Source organism: Oratosquilla oratoria, unplaced genomic scaffold (genome assembly GCF_046742065.1).
Source record: "Oratosquilla oratoria isolate Oo_2021 unplaced genomic scaffold, ASM4674206v1 SCAFFOLD81, whole genome shotgun sequence".
Classification (NCBI taxonomy): Eukaryota; Metazoa; Arthropoda; class Malacostraca; order Stomatopoda; family Squillidae; genus Oratosquilla; species Oratosquilla oratoria.
The window spans coordinates 293,233-307,122 of record NW_027467745.1 but is presented as its reverse complement, the minus strand read 5'-3'; positions in this window follow the sequence as shown (position 1 = coordinate 307,122).

Sequence of the window (13,890 nt, the reverse complement as noted above, 5' to 3'; positions counted from 1 at the left end):
ATCCCTGTCTCCATTAATGAAATTGTATTTTGTTGCCAACAGTTCACTAGTATTTTCCATTCATCAAACTTGACTTCAGGTCCATTTATGTTATTTTGTTAAACTATTTTCTCCTTTAAGTTATTGTAAAAGTTTATTCATATGTAGTGTGTGTGTGTGCGTGTGTTTATAATTGTAGTATACACTTGTTGGGTCTTGTCACCTACTCTCCAGTTTATGGTACGTAGCCTCAATTTCATGTCTGGTTCCAACTTGATTTATATCCTTAATTTCCAATTAACAAGTTTAGATTTTAATTCATGTATTATTCTAGCTTTGGCTATAATCCCAACTAAGCTATTCCAAATACTTAGTCATCTATGTGGAAAACTATATTTCTTTACGTCCTGTAGACATTACTTCAGCCTTCCTATCCCTATTCAAAAGATCTCCTCTATCAATGTAATCTATCCCCTTTAGTGACCTGAATATTGTATTCATGTTATGATCTTTCAAAGTTGGCAGACCCAGTCTTTCCAAATCATATGGTTCATCATCTGCCAGGCAGGCTGAGAACCAGTTTGGTTGCTGCCCCTTGTGTTCTCTTAATCTTGCTTATTATATCCTTCACTCTGTGTGGGGACCATACTGCTGATGCATATTCCAGTCTTGGATGAGAGTTTCTATGAGTTTTTTCATCATCTCTTCATCCATTTGGTGAAAAGTCTGCAGAAGTTAGTATGTCTCTCTCACAATCCTGCTGATGTGTCAGTCAGGTGACAGATTGCATTTTATTAATTTTTTTATCAACATTTCCAAATCTTTCTCCTCTTTTGCTTTTGTAATGGGTTTATTTACCAAGGAATAGTTTAAAGATGGCCTTTTGCAGCTATTACTCAAAGGGCCAGAACCCCCAAAACCACTTTTTGGTATCATCCAAGGTGGCAAAGCCTGTCTTTATATATTCCCCCATGTGTATAGGATATGTTTTGATATGATGGGCCTTTCTAAGTGGTAGCTTAGTGCTAATAATTGCGACTTTTATAGCTGCACCCAACGGCACTCAACTACAGACATCCACAACTGTGAAAGTGATATTACTATAGGTTAAACCATCTGAAAATGTTCAAAATTTAAGTTCATTCAATTACAGTTGTATTTGCTAATATACACTATCTATATACCAAGGACTTTTTCCACCCTTATTAGGGAGGTAGCCTAAGTCAAAAGGCACATCCCTACTCCCATCCATTCTACTCCCATCCACTACCATTTCCTCCCTTTCATCTTAGCTCCTCATGGATGATGGGTTATCCCTGTAACCCACCCACTGCCCTGGTCAGAAGCAATGCAGCATAACACAGTACATCCTGAGCAAGGCCACTTTACATAATTGGTGACCCCTTCTTTCTGTCCCGTCATGCAAAAAATTGAGAAGACGGGGAGAAATCCCTTCAGCCTGCATCAAAATATCATTCACGCACAACCACTCCCTACTCCCCCCATCCCCCACTCCCTCCTTTCCTTAGATCACAGTATCATCTATACACTGCCATTCTCCACTTACCCCTGTCTCCTAACCCTTCCTTGCCCAACAGTCATTCCCCTCTTGCTCAAAGCCCTTTTTACCCCACCCATCCATCTCATCCTCAGTCGTCCTGTCAAGTTCACTCCATCCACTTCTGCCTTCCAAACCTCTTTTACTAATCTTTCTTCACTCATTCTTTCCATGTGTCCAAACCATCCCAATAATCTTTCTTCAGCCCTACCTACCATTTCCTTTTCCACCCCGCTCTCCATTTTTTCATTTTTCACTCTATCCAATTTTGTAACCCCTACCATACTTCTCAAACACAGATATCTAACTTCTCTCTGCCCTTTGTAGATTCCAAATATCTGCCCTATACAGTGTTGTTGGCACATCTCTTACTAATCCACACAACCCCTACCTTTCCTAAACCCACACTGCCCCTCACCAATTACTCCCTCTGTTTCTCTTCTAATCCTCTCAAAACCCTCCCAATTAAAATCTTTGTACAGCAGTCCTCTGGCACTCTCCCCTCCCTTAGACACACATTAAGCAACCTCACTAGCCAATCTATTATTACTGTATCTCCCTTCATCAGACACACTGCCTGACACACCAACTAACCCGAGTGTCTTACCTGCTCTCATCATTTTCAAAACTACTTGTACCTCATCTTTTCTCATTTGTCCTCCATTTTCCTCTCCCATCACCATAATTTTCCTAGCACCTCCCACTGCTACCATCAAGCCTTCCTTATCCTCCTCCATATTCAACAGCTCTCAAATACAACTGCCCATCTTTCCCTTACTGCCTCCTCTTTCATCAACATTTGCCCTTCTACACCTTTTACCTTTTCTTCTCTACTTGACTCACCTCCCCTTCCTCTTTCAACTTCCTTCCAAAACCTCTTTTGTTTTCAAAATTTCTTGTCATACTCCTCCCCCATTTTACATTTGGTCTCCTTTCTGCTTCCTTTATCTTATGGTTTGTGGCCAAACGGGTACGGGCGTCTTTACTTGTGGCGAAGGCTGAAGGGATGGTGGTTTGAACCCTGCCACTGGCCAAGTTGAACTGTAAGGGGCATTGTCCTAGCCTCCTGATAGGGGGGAGTTTGTGATGTTAACCATATTATCATCATCACCTCTCATATCTCTTGTCCTACTATGTAACCAATCCCTGAATGCTTGCTTCATCTCTTCTACCACCTTCTTCACTTCATCATCCCTCACACTCACTACCCTTCCTTTCATTCTCTCCCATCCTCATTGTTCCACATACCATCTTTGCACACGTGGTCACTCCCTCCTTTTAAATGAGAAGGAAAAGAAGCAGAAGTTGAGAGAAGTGTGGGAGATGGTGATAGATAGATTAGAGATAGGAATGGGTGGTGTTTCAAGGAGGAGTAATATACATGCAATAAAACATAATAAGCTGCCATCAAGTTAAATGACATAAAAGTGAAAATACTAATACTAATGAACAGAAGTGTGTCACTACCATATGCAATGAAGTGTGAATGTATACTTGTATGCAACTTCTTGGGAACATAACAAGGACTGATATTCTTAAAACAATTGTATTAATGTGTTGAGTCATATGGAACCTTTAGACATACTTAGAAGCACCAGAAACATATGTATCTGCTATACTGTTTACTCATCCTTTAAATCCTCATAATCTGGCTCAAGGTTGGGTTCCTGCTGCTATACTGCATGGTTGGTGCAAGTCTGTTCCTTGCATAAATTTTTGCATGCATCCATTGACCAGCCATGTACAATCAGGCAGCTTGCATATCCATGACCACTTGCAAGCCAGTAGCTCCAACACCACCTCTAGTGATGAATGCATCTAGAGGATGTTGAGCTTCCTGCCTTCTTCAGTCCAGCCATGCTCTAGGGTTTGTACAAGCCCTTAAAAACCTAAAAAGTCATGAATTTTTGTATTATAAAAATCCAGTACTGGAAAATCACTAAATTCTTAAAATGTTGTCAAAAATCATGAATAAGTAATGATTTCTATGTTTTTCTACCAAAATATAATTATTTCATGCATTTTTTTACTCACTTGGCAATAAAAACAATTCCCTCATTAACTATGGTGGCTCTGACAGTGGACAAAATGTTGGTCTTCAGGTCCACTGCCCTTGAATGAGATTTTCTGGTTATTTTTGCAAGTGCTGGGTTTTGTGAAATATACTGGAATTTCAGTACATATGTCCTGAAGGAGTGCCTGTATAGTTCCTCTTTACAAGGGAAAAGGGGACAAGTGTGAATGTAGTAGTTTCAGAGGGATTAGCTTGTTAAGTGTAGTTGGGAAGGCTTATGGGAGGATCTTGATTGAGAGGCTTAGGAGAGGAACAGAAGGAGTAATTGGTGAGGAACAATGTGTTTTTAGGACAGGTAGAGGCTGTGTAGATCAGATCTTTGTGGTAAGACAGATATGTGAGAAAGCTATAGGAAAGGGGAAGGATGTTTTTTGGGCTTTTATGGATCTGGAAAAGGCTTATGATAGGGTAGACAGAAAGGCACTGTGGGAGGTTATGCAGATATATGGGATAGGAGGAAAGCTTCTGGGAGGTGTCAAGAGTTTTTATGGAAGTAGTAGAGCTTGTGTCAGGATTGGCAATGGAGAGAGTGAGTGGTTCGAGGTAAAGGTGGGACTTCGTCAAGGATGCGTTATGTCGCCCTGGCTGTTCAACTTATACATGGATGGGGTAGTGCGAGAGGTAAATGCAAGGGTAGTGGGTCAGGGATTGGAGATGGTTAAAGAAAATGGTGAAAAGTGGGAGGTGAACCAGCTGTTGTTTGCGGACGACACTGCGGTTGTGGCAGGATCGGAGGAGGGATTGAGGAAGTTGGTGGCAGAGTTTGGAAGAGTATGTGATAGAAGAAAGCTAAAGATAAATGTGGGTAAAAGTAAGGTGATGAGATGTACAAGGGGTGAAAGTGGCAGTAGACTGGAAGTGAGCATTAAGGGAGAGCGACTGGAGGAAGTGGATAGTTTTAGATACTTGGGTGCAAATGTGGCAGGAAAAGGTGGAGTGAAGGTGGAGGTAGAATGTAGATTGAGAGACACGAGTAAATGCCTTGGTGGATTAAAGAGTGTAATGAGGAATAGACATTTGGGAATGGATGCTAAGAGGAGACTGTATGAAGGAGTGATTGTGCCAACAGCACTGTATGGGGCAGAAACATGGAACATAAGAGAGGAAGAGAGAAGGAGTTTGAATGTGTTTGAGATGAGGTGTCTGAGAAGTATGATGGGGGTTACTAGGCTAGATAGAGTGAGAAATGAGGAGGAGAACAGGGATGGAAAAGGAGCTGGGAGATAGGGTTGATGAAAGAATATTGGGATGGTTTGGACACATGGAAAGAATGAGTGAAGAAAGACTAGTAAAAGAGGTATGGAAGGCAGATGTGGAGGGAGTGAACATGAGGGGACGTCCTAGGATGAGGTGGATGGATGGGGTGAAGGGGGCTTTGGGGAAGAGGGGAATGTCTGTTGAGGAAGGACGGGAGAGGACAGAAGACAGGGGTGAATGAAGAATGGTTGTATATGGATGATGTGATTGCATAGGGTGGAATGGGCAGGGGGATGGGGGGTGAGGTAGTATGTGTGAGCAAAATTTGACGCAGCCTGAAGGGATTTCTCCCCGTCCTCTCCTTTTATGCAATGGGGGGTCGCCGATTTAATGAAGTGGCCTTGCTGTGGATGTGCTGTGTCTTGCGACACTGCTTCTGAACCAGGGCAGTGGACAAGGTGCAGGGATGACCCGTCATCCAGGTGCTCAGATAAGAGGGAGGGTGGAGGGATGTGGAGTGTATTCAGGGATGGAATGGGTGGAAATGATTTTATACCTTTCCCTTTTTGGCTACCTCCCTTGTAAGGGGGAAAAAGCCTTGGTATATGTATATGTATGTATGTCCTGAAAAAGTGGAAGAATGGGTAATGAAAACTCCTTTAAAAGTCCTGAAAAAAATAACCTGACAGTGGAAACCCAGTGCTCACTGGGGCTTGGCACATTGGACTTTGGCTCTAAACAGCATCTCCAGATGCCTGGAAGTTGGTTCTCAGTGTGTGTAGGAAGAAGAAGTCTCTGCATGGTGGCAGGTGGCTTGACTCTGCTTCCCCTCTCTTTGCACGGAAGAACTATCACAGCTCATTGACACTGTTGCCCCCCTGTGGTGCTGCTTCTGCCAGCATACATTCTGCAGGTGAACAGCTCAAGCTTCTCAAAGATCACATCGTTCACTTCCGTGCATTGGTCCAGCTGCTTGAATGCCTGGTTAAGACTGGTGTTTCTGGAGTAGCTTAAGTGCAATTAGCTTGCCTTTATGGGCAGAGCAGCTTACAGTATCATATCCAGTGAATGAGTGCTGGCCAATCAGGCAGTTGCAGATGCCCTGACCTTGATTTCTGGTCTTGTCTACATATGTTTATCAGGTGTGACTTTTGGTTCCAAACTTCTGGTAAATAAAGATATCCTTGGTACTGTGCATGGCAAGGCTAATGATGAAGAACTCGGTGTTCTTTGAACAAGTGTTGGCTGCCTTGTAGCCATGGCATAAGAAGAAAAATGTTTGAATGGATTAGAGCATGGATGAGTAACAGAAAACAGTGAGTCACCATTAACAGTATAAAATCCAAATGGAGTATTACTATCGGAGTTCTCAGGGGCTCGGATTTGGGTCCCTTATTGTTCATTGTATATACCAGTGACTTGGACAATGAGATTATTAGTGATGTTAGAAGTTTGTGGATAACACTTAAATAGGATGTCATGCTAGGTTGGGGGATACTGCAGTAAGATCTTAATAAATTGTTTGCATGGTAGGGGAAATGGCAAATAAAGTTCAGTATCTCAAAGTGTAGTGTTTTAAATGTAGGCTTACAGAATGCAGAAAACAGATATAGCTGAAATAGCTTAGATAACACCTTTGTAGGGAAAACAATGTGAGAAAGATCTAGGAGTGCTAGTGAGTCCTGACTTTAAATCCAGGAAACAGTATTAGCGCCAGGAATAGAGCCAACAGGGCATTATGATTTATTACTAGGATGGTTACAAACAAAAGTGCAAATGTAATTAGTATACTATCTGGCAATAGCTCACTGGTCAACAATTTTTGAAAGGTGCTTCTTGAATGAGTCACCAATCTTGCATCCAAAATATAGGAGATATGGCTTTCTAACCATAGCAGTTATATGATGCTTCTGTGATGCAAAGGTCAACCCACAACCCACCACAATCATAGCATAAGATGTCTGCCTTGTCATTGAGTAGGAAAACAAGATTAATGTAAAATGCCTCATGCATATCAATAGCTTTTGCAATGAATATTTATTATAAGTTTAAAAAGTGTTTGACTAGGAAAATCACCTAGCTTTCACCTCAAAATGTAAACTTGCACAGTATAACCACTTTCTATAACTGCTGGAACAACATTGAAAGGCAGTAAGACTGTACAGTAAGAAACACACTGCTGCAAGCCTGTCGGAACCTTTTGTGACACGTATTAGGTGTATCTTGAAAAGCAGAGCTAACAAACCATTTTAACCATGATATTCATCATCAGCGACCTAAAATTAGTTGGAAGTTGCTACTCTGGTCTCGGAAGCATTTTGGTTGTTGATCAGTGTATTTAGACCCCTCCTTGGATATGCAGTACAGTTTTGGTCTATCTCCTGTAGAATGGATATAAATTCACTAGAATCCATATATAGATAGGCTTAGGCACAATAACTTACACTTCCTGGAAAGAAGAAGAGTGCAGAGTGATCTAATAGAGGCATTCAAATGGGTTAAGGGCTTTAACAAAGGTAATGGAGACAAGGCTATCATATTAAGACAACAGCAGAACTCACAGTAATGGATTTAAGTTGGATAGATTTAGATTTAAGAAGGAAATAGGCAAGAACTGGTTTACCAGTAGGGTGGTTAACAAATGGAATAGACAACCATGTGTAAGTGCAGAAACTATTGGTTGTTTTAAGAGAAGATTAAATGACTTTATGGATGTAGATAATAGGTGGTAATAGACATGGAACTGCCTAGTGTAGGCTTTATGGTCTCTTGCAGTCTCTTTCATTCTTATGTTCTTATCTCTTACTGCATACAGCATGTGGAGAAGCAGGCGATATCAACCTCTTGTGTTGTCTCAAGCTCAGGTACCTTCTCCCACTTGTCTTTAGTTAGCTTGAAACAGCTCTGCCGACATTGTCGGGTGACTGCTGCCTTCCCTTGGGTCATAATGTTGAAGCCAGCTCAGCTGCTCACTGACTGGTCTTTCTCTTGCTGCAAGTGGCCCAGCATCCAAACAAGATTCTTCTACCTGGCAAGCTGGGTCTCTGCGCCAGCAACAATTTCAGTGGTCTTACTCATGGGTGGGTCTGCCCACTGCCTGGTGTTGTACGTTGGCAGCATCAGCAGAGGTGCATCAATGCTCCTCTTCCTTGTTCTGGCCACAGTAGGCCTGGGTTGGGCAGGGACCAGGTCTGTCAGTTTTGCACAGCAATGACATTCACCTTGTGTGAAGTACCTTCACCACTCAGTGTCTCTTTTAGATGGTCAATGTTGTCCCAAGCCAAGGTTGTGAAGACGCCAGGAAAGATGTTGCTTGGCATTGCGAGGTCACCTCCTGAAGCAGACAGTTTCTGCAAGCAAAGGATAGTACCAGTCTTCTTCACCTACAAGTACGCAACACAGTGGCAAGGGTGGTTGAAAAGACTTATCAGCTCAACAATGCTTGTCAAAAACTTGACACTGAAGGACAGTGTTTGGACAGCTTGGCTTTACCATGTATCACTGCATACACATGTCTTGGTCAAACAATTGCAGGAGGCACTAAACTCTTGGGGTTACACTGTCAATGCTGTCAGGGTCATCAAACCCTGTGAGTAGGGTGCACAAGAAACACAAGAGCGAGTCTGGAACAATATCAGGTTTGACACTATCTCTGGTGGCCAGGATTGGTAGATATCTTTGGCTTTGGTCTTGATGTCGGCCCTGAGTTGCTTGGCAGCCTTTGTTTGGAAGTTGCTGATCATCACCTCTGGACAGGGTCTTCAACTTTTTCTATAGAGATTGATTTTTCCTGACAAGTTCCTGCACATTTAAGCTGGCTAGATAGATGAGAAGTTTCCCATTATGATCTGGGATGATGTGAAGAGATCCACCAAATTCCTCAATCCTTTGCTGCAGGTGCTTTTTGGTGGAGTCCTGCACTTGATCCACACCAAAGCTCTTCATGGATGCCACAAGTCTACAGGCAGCGGCAATCATAAGGACCTTTGGGGTACTAAAAAGTTCCATTCTGATGTAATTAAAGAGCTCACTGTATGACTAACAGCCACTTCATACATATCTTCATCTTTGTCATCATCACTGATAACACCTTTCTGCTGTGAAGTTTTGCCCCATGTGTAGAATCTATAGTAGGACCTGTGGTAGTGTGCTCCAGCAGCCACAATATCTGGTTACAATGCCAAAAATTCTGCTGTCCAGTTTCTTTGTGGCAGCATTCCTGATCTTAGCATCAGCTCTCAGTTCTCTGCACTTCACCAACATTTCTTGAGTCTTCTATCATTTGTTTTCTAGCAAAATATGCACTATGATTTGTATGTTCTTGAGGTGCAAGGGATTGCACAACCAGTCCTTGCAGGGTTGATATTCTCAGGACAGCCATTGGTAGGCTTCTCTTTTTGAGCAAGGATGCCATCTAATGCTTTCTTCACCGTGAAGATGCTACAACATTTTCTTTGGTAACTGAGAGCAGGGATCTCTACTTCGGGAGTGTCTTTAGCCAACTCTAATATGGGCTCATAATGCTGTATTTGAGCTGCCCAGAGGAGAGTTTTCCAGAAGTCAAACGATTGTGGTGAAATCAGGTTTTCATTGTCAATTGAACAATAAATGATGCTCAGTTTTTGCCATCATTCAGCTTTCACCTGCAACATACATGAACATGGACTAGTTATTTTTTTTTTTTTTCCAGTTCTTTCCACATAAATACTCTGGTAAGGCTTAATATGTAAATGACATCAAAATATGGATTTCTGTCAATATGCAGTTTTTTGTTTTTAGCATCTTAGACATCAATATCTGAAGAATAAAAAGAGTACCATTTAAAAGGTGAGTCATCACCCTACAACCTCATCTCATTTTATCAAGAAATTACTTGTTTCTGAGTTATTGAATGAAATGTGGCTGGAAAATGCAATTTTTTTCTATTTTGATGAAAATGTGCCCTCAACTTCTGGCTTTGCACGTAAACTATGATATATACAGCAAAAATGCATTGAAACAAAACTTTGCAGAATTTAATTTACTAAATCCATAGTCAATATACCCTTTATGCCTATGATGCAGTTTCATGAAAAAGAGGAAAATTTGGGAAAATTATCCTTTGAAAGTAGGTTTTTCACAAAAATAAACTGTAAAGCTACCGACATGGAAAGGCCGTCATTCTTTTTTTTTTTTTTTTTTCCAGCCCATGGACAATATGGTTTATCTGCTAGGCTGGGAATAAGTTTAGTTGTTGCCCTTTGCATTTTGTCAGTCTTGCATATATCCTTCACTGTGTAGGGACCATACCACTGATGCATATTTCAGTCTTGTATAGATCAGTTTGGATGAGTTTTTTCACTCTACCCATGTAGTGAACAGCCACTTAAATCTTCTGCAGCAGTCCATACATCTCTGCCACAATCCTGCTGATATGTCAGATAGGTGAGAGGTTGTCTTTTATCAGCACTTCCAAATCTTTCTCTTACTTTTTTAGTGGATTCACTTACCAAGAAATAGTTTAAAGATGATCTTTTGCAGCTATTGCCCTTTTCAGTACTTTGCAGTTTTGGTATTGAAATAAATGTTCTATTCTTGGCTCCATGCAAATATAGTATCGAGGTATTTTTGCAGTAGCCTACAGTCCTTGTTTTTCACTTTTCTCATGATTTTTGCATCATCTGCAAACATGTTGGATAGCTTCTTGTACCTTCCATTGTGTCATTGACACAGACAAAGAACATTGGTGCAAGCACTAAATCTTATGGAACTCTGGTGGTTACTGCTCTCCATCCTGACTTTTTATCCTTTACTACTGTCCTCATGTATCTTCTCTTGAAAAGAAATCTTTCATCCAGTTGAGTATTTTGCTTCTTAGTCCTCCAATATGCTCCAATTTTCACATAAGTTGACTTTGAGGTACTTTATCTAAAGCATTCTCTTGGCCCAGGTACATACAGTCTACTCATCCCTCTCTCTCAGTAAAAGTTTAAAAGGTTTGACACACACAACCTTCTAGACCTGAAGCCAAACTGACTGTCTGACAGAATGTATGTGTGTGTTTGTGCATTTGTTTATCATTGTTGCCCCATTTATGACTTTCTTGAGACCTGCAGCCTCACAACTGCTAAAAATGCTCCACGGGCTCTCCCATAGTTTTCTCTGGGAAGAAACCTTGGACTGTTGTTTGTGTTGTATTAGTATTGTATCTTTTTTATGTGACCAACTTATCACAGTATTAAGAAAACATTCACCAGTTGTCAGATCTTGTGTGAAAAGGTGGAGGAAATGCAGTCAGAGTTGATAGAAATTCTGGTCCTGGTCCAGATGCTGAGTGCCAGTCTTTCAAGACCTTATGGAAATGGGGGTGTTGATATGTTTTGAAGGTTAACAGCAGGAAGACGGTACTATTCCTGTCTGACATCCTTTGTGCAGGACCATTACTTGCAGGTACCCAGCATTAATCCATATATATGTGTGTATATATATACACACACACATACACAGATGCACACACATACATACTCACATGTACATATGTACACACACAGTAAAATTAAAAGTATCCAGACTGCTGGAGACCCAAACCAGTTTGGATGAAGTGACTTTCTGGTTGTTTAATATTTACTTTTTTTAAGAAATTAAAATGTATAGAAATATAAAATAAATGTGTTTGTTCTGGATGGCACTGGAAAAAATACTGCAGAATATTTGAATTAAGAACTTGTGTTTTATTTCATCTTATTTGTGGGATTTACAAATGTTAGAATGAAGTACCTGTCTGTTTATAATCTATAAACACAAACCAACACAGTAGTTTTATACTGAACCTAAATTTACTGGATCATTATATTTATATTTGTTAATTTTTTATGGTAATTGAATTTGTACTCAATGAAATATAAAAAAAAAAAAAATGAAATTATATTGTGTAGTAAAGGTTTATAAACAAACTAATGGCAGTGGCTGCCAAAACAAATGCAGCTTGTCAGCTGATTTTTGGCCTCTCTCTGCACAAACACTTGTGCACTACTGACATGTGGCTAGCTACTGATATATCATCCTTGTGGTATGCATGCAGATAGGTTTTGTCTGGCAATGTTACTTGCTCCCCCACCTTTGCTGTACTAAACAGCAACATGAATTACCAACAATCCATTGTATATTCAAACTAAGATAATTTAAATTATTTAGATGTGCTTAGCATAGGAGGGGAAGAGGAGGAAATTGTGTTAGAAAATGGTCTCCTTCATCCCTCCTTTGCTAAACATACATCCATACATACATACATATACCAAGGCTTTTTCCCCCTTACAAGGGAGGTAGCCAAAAAGGGAAAGGCATAAAAACACTCCCACCCATTTCATCCCTACATACACTCCATACCCCTCCCACCCTCCCTCTCATCTGAGCACCTCCTGGATGACGGGTCATCCCTGCACCATGCCCACCGCCCTGGGTCAGAAGCAGTGTCGCAAGACACAGTACATCCACAGCAAGGCCGCTTCATTCAATCGGCGACCCCCCCTCTCCGTCCCCCTCTGCATATAAGGCGAGGACGGGGAGAAATCCCTTTGGGCTGCGTCAAAATTTACTCACACATACTACCCCGGCCCCCACCCCCCCGCCTATTCCTCCTCATGCAGTCACAACATCATCCATATACAACCATTCTCCACTCACCTCTGTCTTCCGTCCTCTCCCTTCCTTCCTCAACAGACATTCCCCTCTTCCCCAAAGCCCCCTTCACCCCATCCATCCACCTCATCCTAGGACGTCCCCTCATGTTCACTCCCTCCACATCTGCCTTCCATACCTCTTTTACTAGTCTTTCTTCACTCATTCTTTCCATGTGTCCAAACCATCCTAATATTCTTTCATCAACCCTATCTCCCAAATCCTTTTTCACCCCTGTTCTTCTCCTCACCTCCTCATTTCTCACTCTAGCCTAGTAACCCCCACCATACTTCTCAGACACCTCATCTCAAACACATTCAAACTCCTTCTCTCTTCTTCTCTTATGTTCCACGTTTCTGCCCCATACAGTGCTGTTGGCACAATCACTCCTTCATACAGTCTCCTCTTCGCATCCATTCCCAAATGTCTATTCCTCATTACACTCTTTAAACCACCAAGGCATTTACTCGCTTCTCTCAATCTACATTCTACCTCCACCTTCACTCCACCTTTTCCTGCTACACTTGCACCCAAGTATCTAAAACTATCCACTTCCTCCAGTCGCTCTCCCTTAATGTTCACTTCCAGTCTACTGCCACTTTCACCCCTTGTACATCTCATCACCTTACTTTTATCCACATTTATCTTTAGCTTTCTTCTATCACATACTCTCCCAAACTCTGTCACCAGCTTCCTCAATCCCTCCTCTGACCCTGCCACAACCGCAGTGTCGTCCGCAAACAACAGCTGGCTCACCTCCCACTTTTCTCCATTTTCTTTAACCATCTCCAATCCCTGACCCACTACCCTAGCATTCACCTCTCGCACCACCCCATCCATGTATAAGTTGAACAGCCAGGGCGACATAACGCATCCTTGACGAAGTCCCACCTTTACTTCAAACCACTCACTCTCTCCATTTCTAATCCTGACACATGCTCTACTATTCTCATAAAAACTCTTGACAGCTCCCAAAAGCTTTCCTCCTATCCCATAAATCTGCATAACCTCCCACAGTGCCTTTCTGTCTACCCTATCATAAGCCTTTTCCAGATCCATAAAAGCCCAAAAAACATCCTTCCCCTTTCCTATAGCTTTCTCACATATCTGTCTTACCACAAAGATCTGATCTACACAACCTCTACCTGTCCTAAATCCACACTGTTCCTCACCAATTACTCCTTCTGTTCCTCTCCTAATCCTCTCAATTAAGATCCTCCCATAAGCCTTCCCTACTACACTTAACAGGCTAATCCCTCTGAAACTACTACATTCACACTTGTCCCCTTTTCCCTTGTAAAGAGGAACTATACAGGCACTTCTCCAGTCCTCCGGCACTCTACCCTCTCTCCAGCAAACATTAAATAACCTCACCAACCAGTCCACCATCACTGAACCTCCCTTTTTCAGACATTCTGCATGGCAT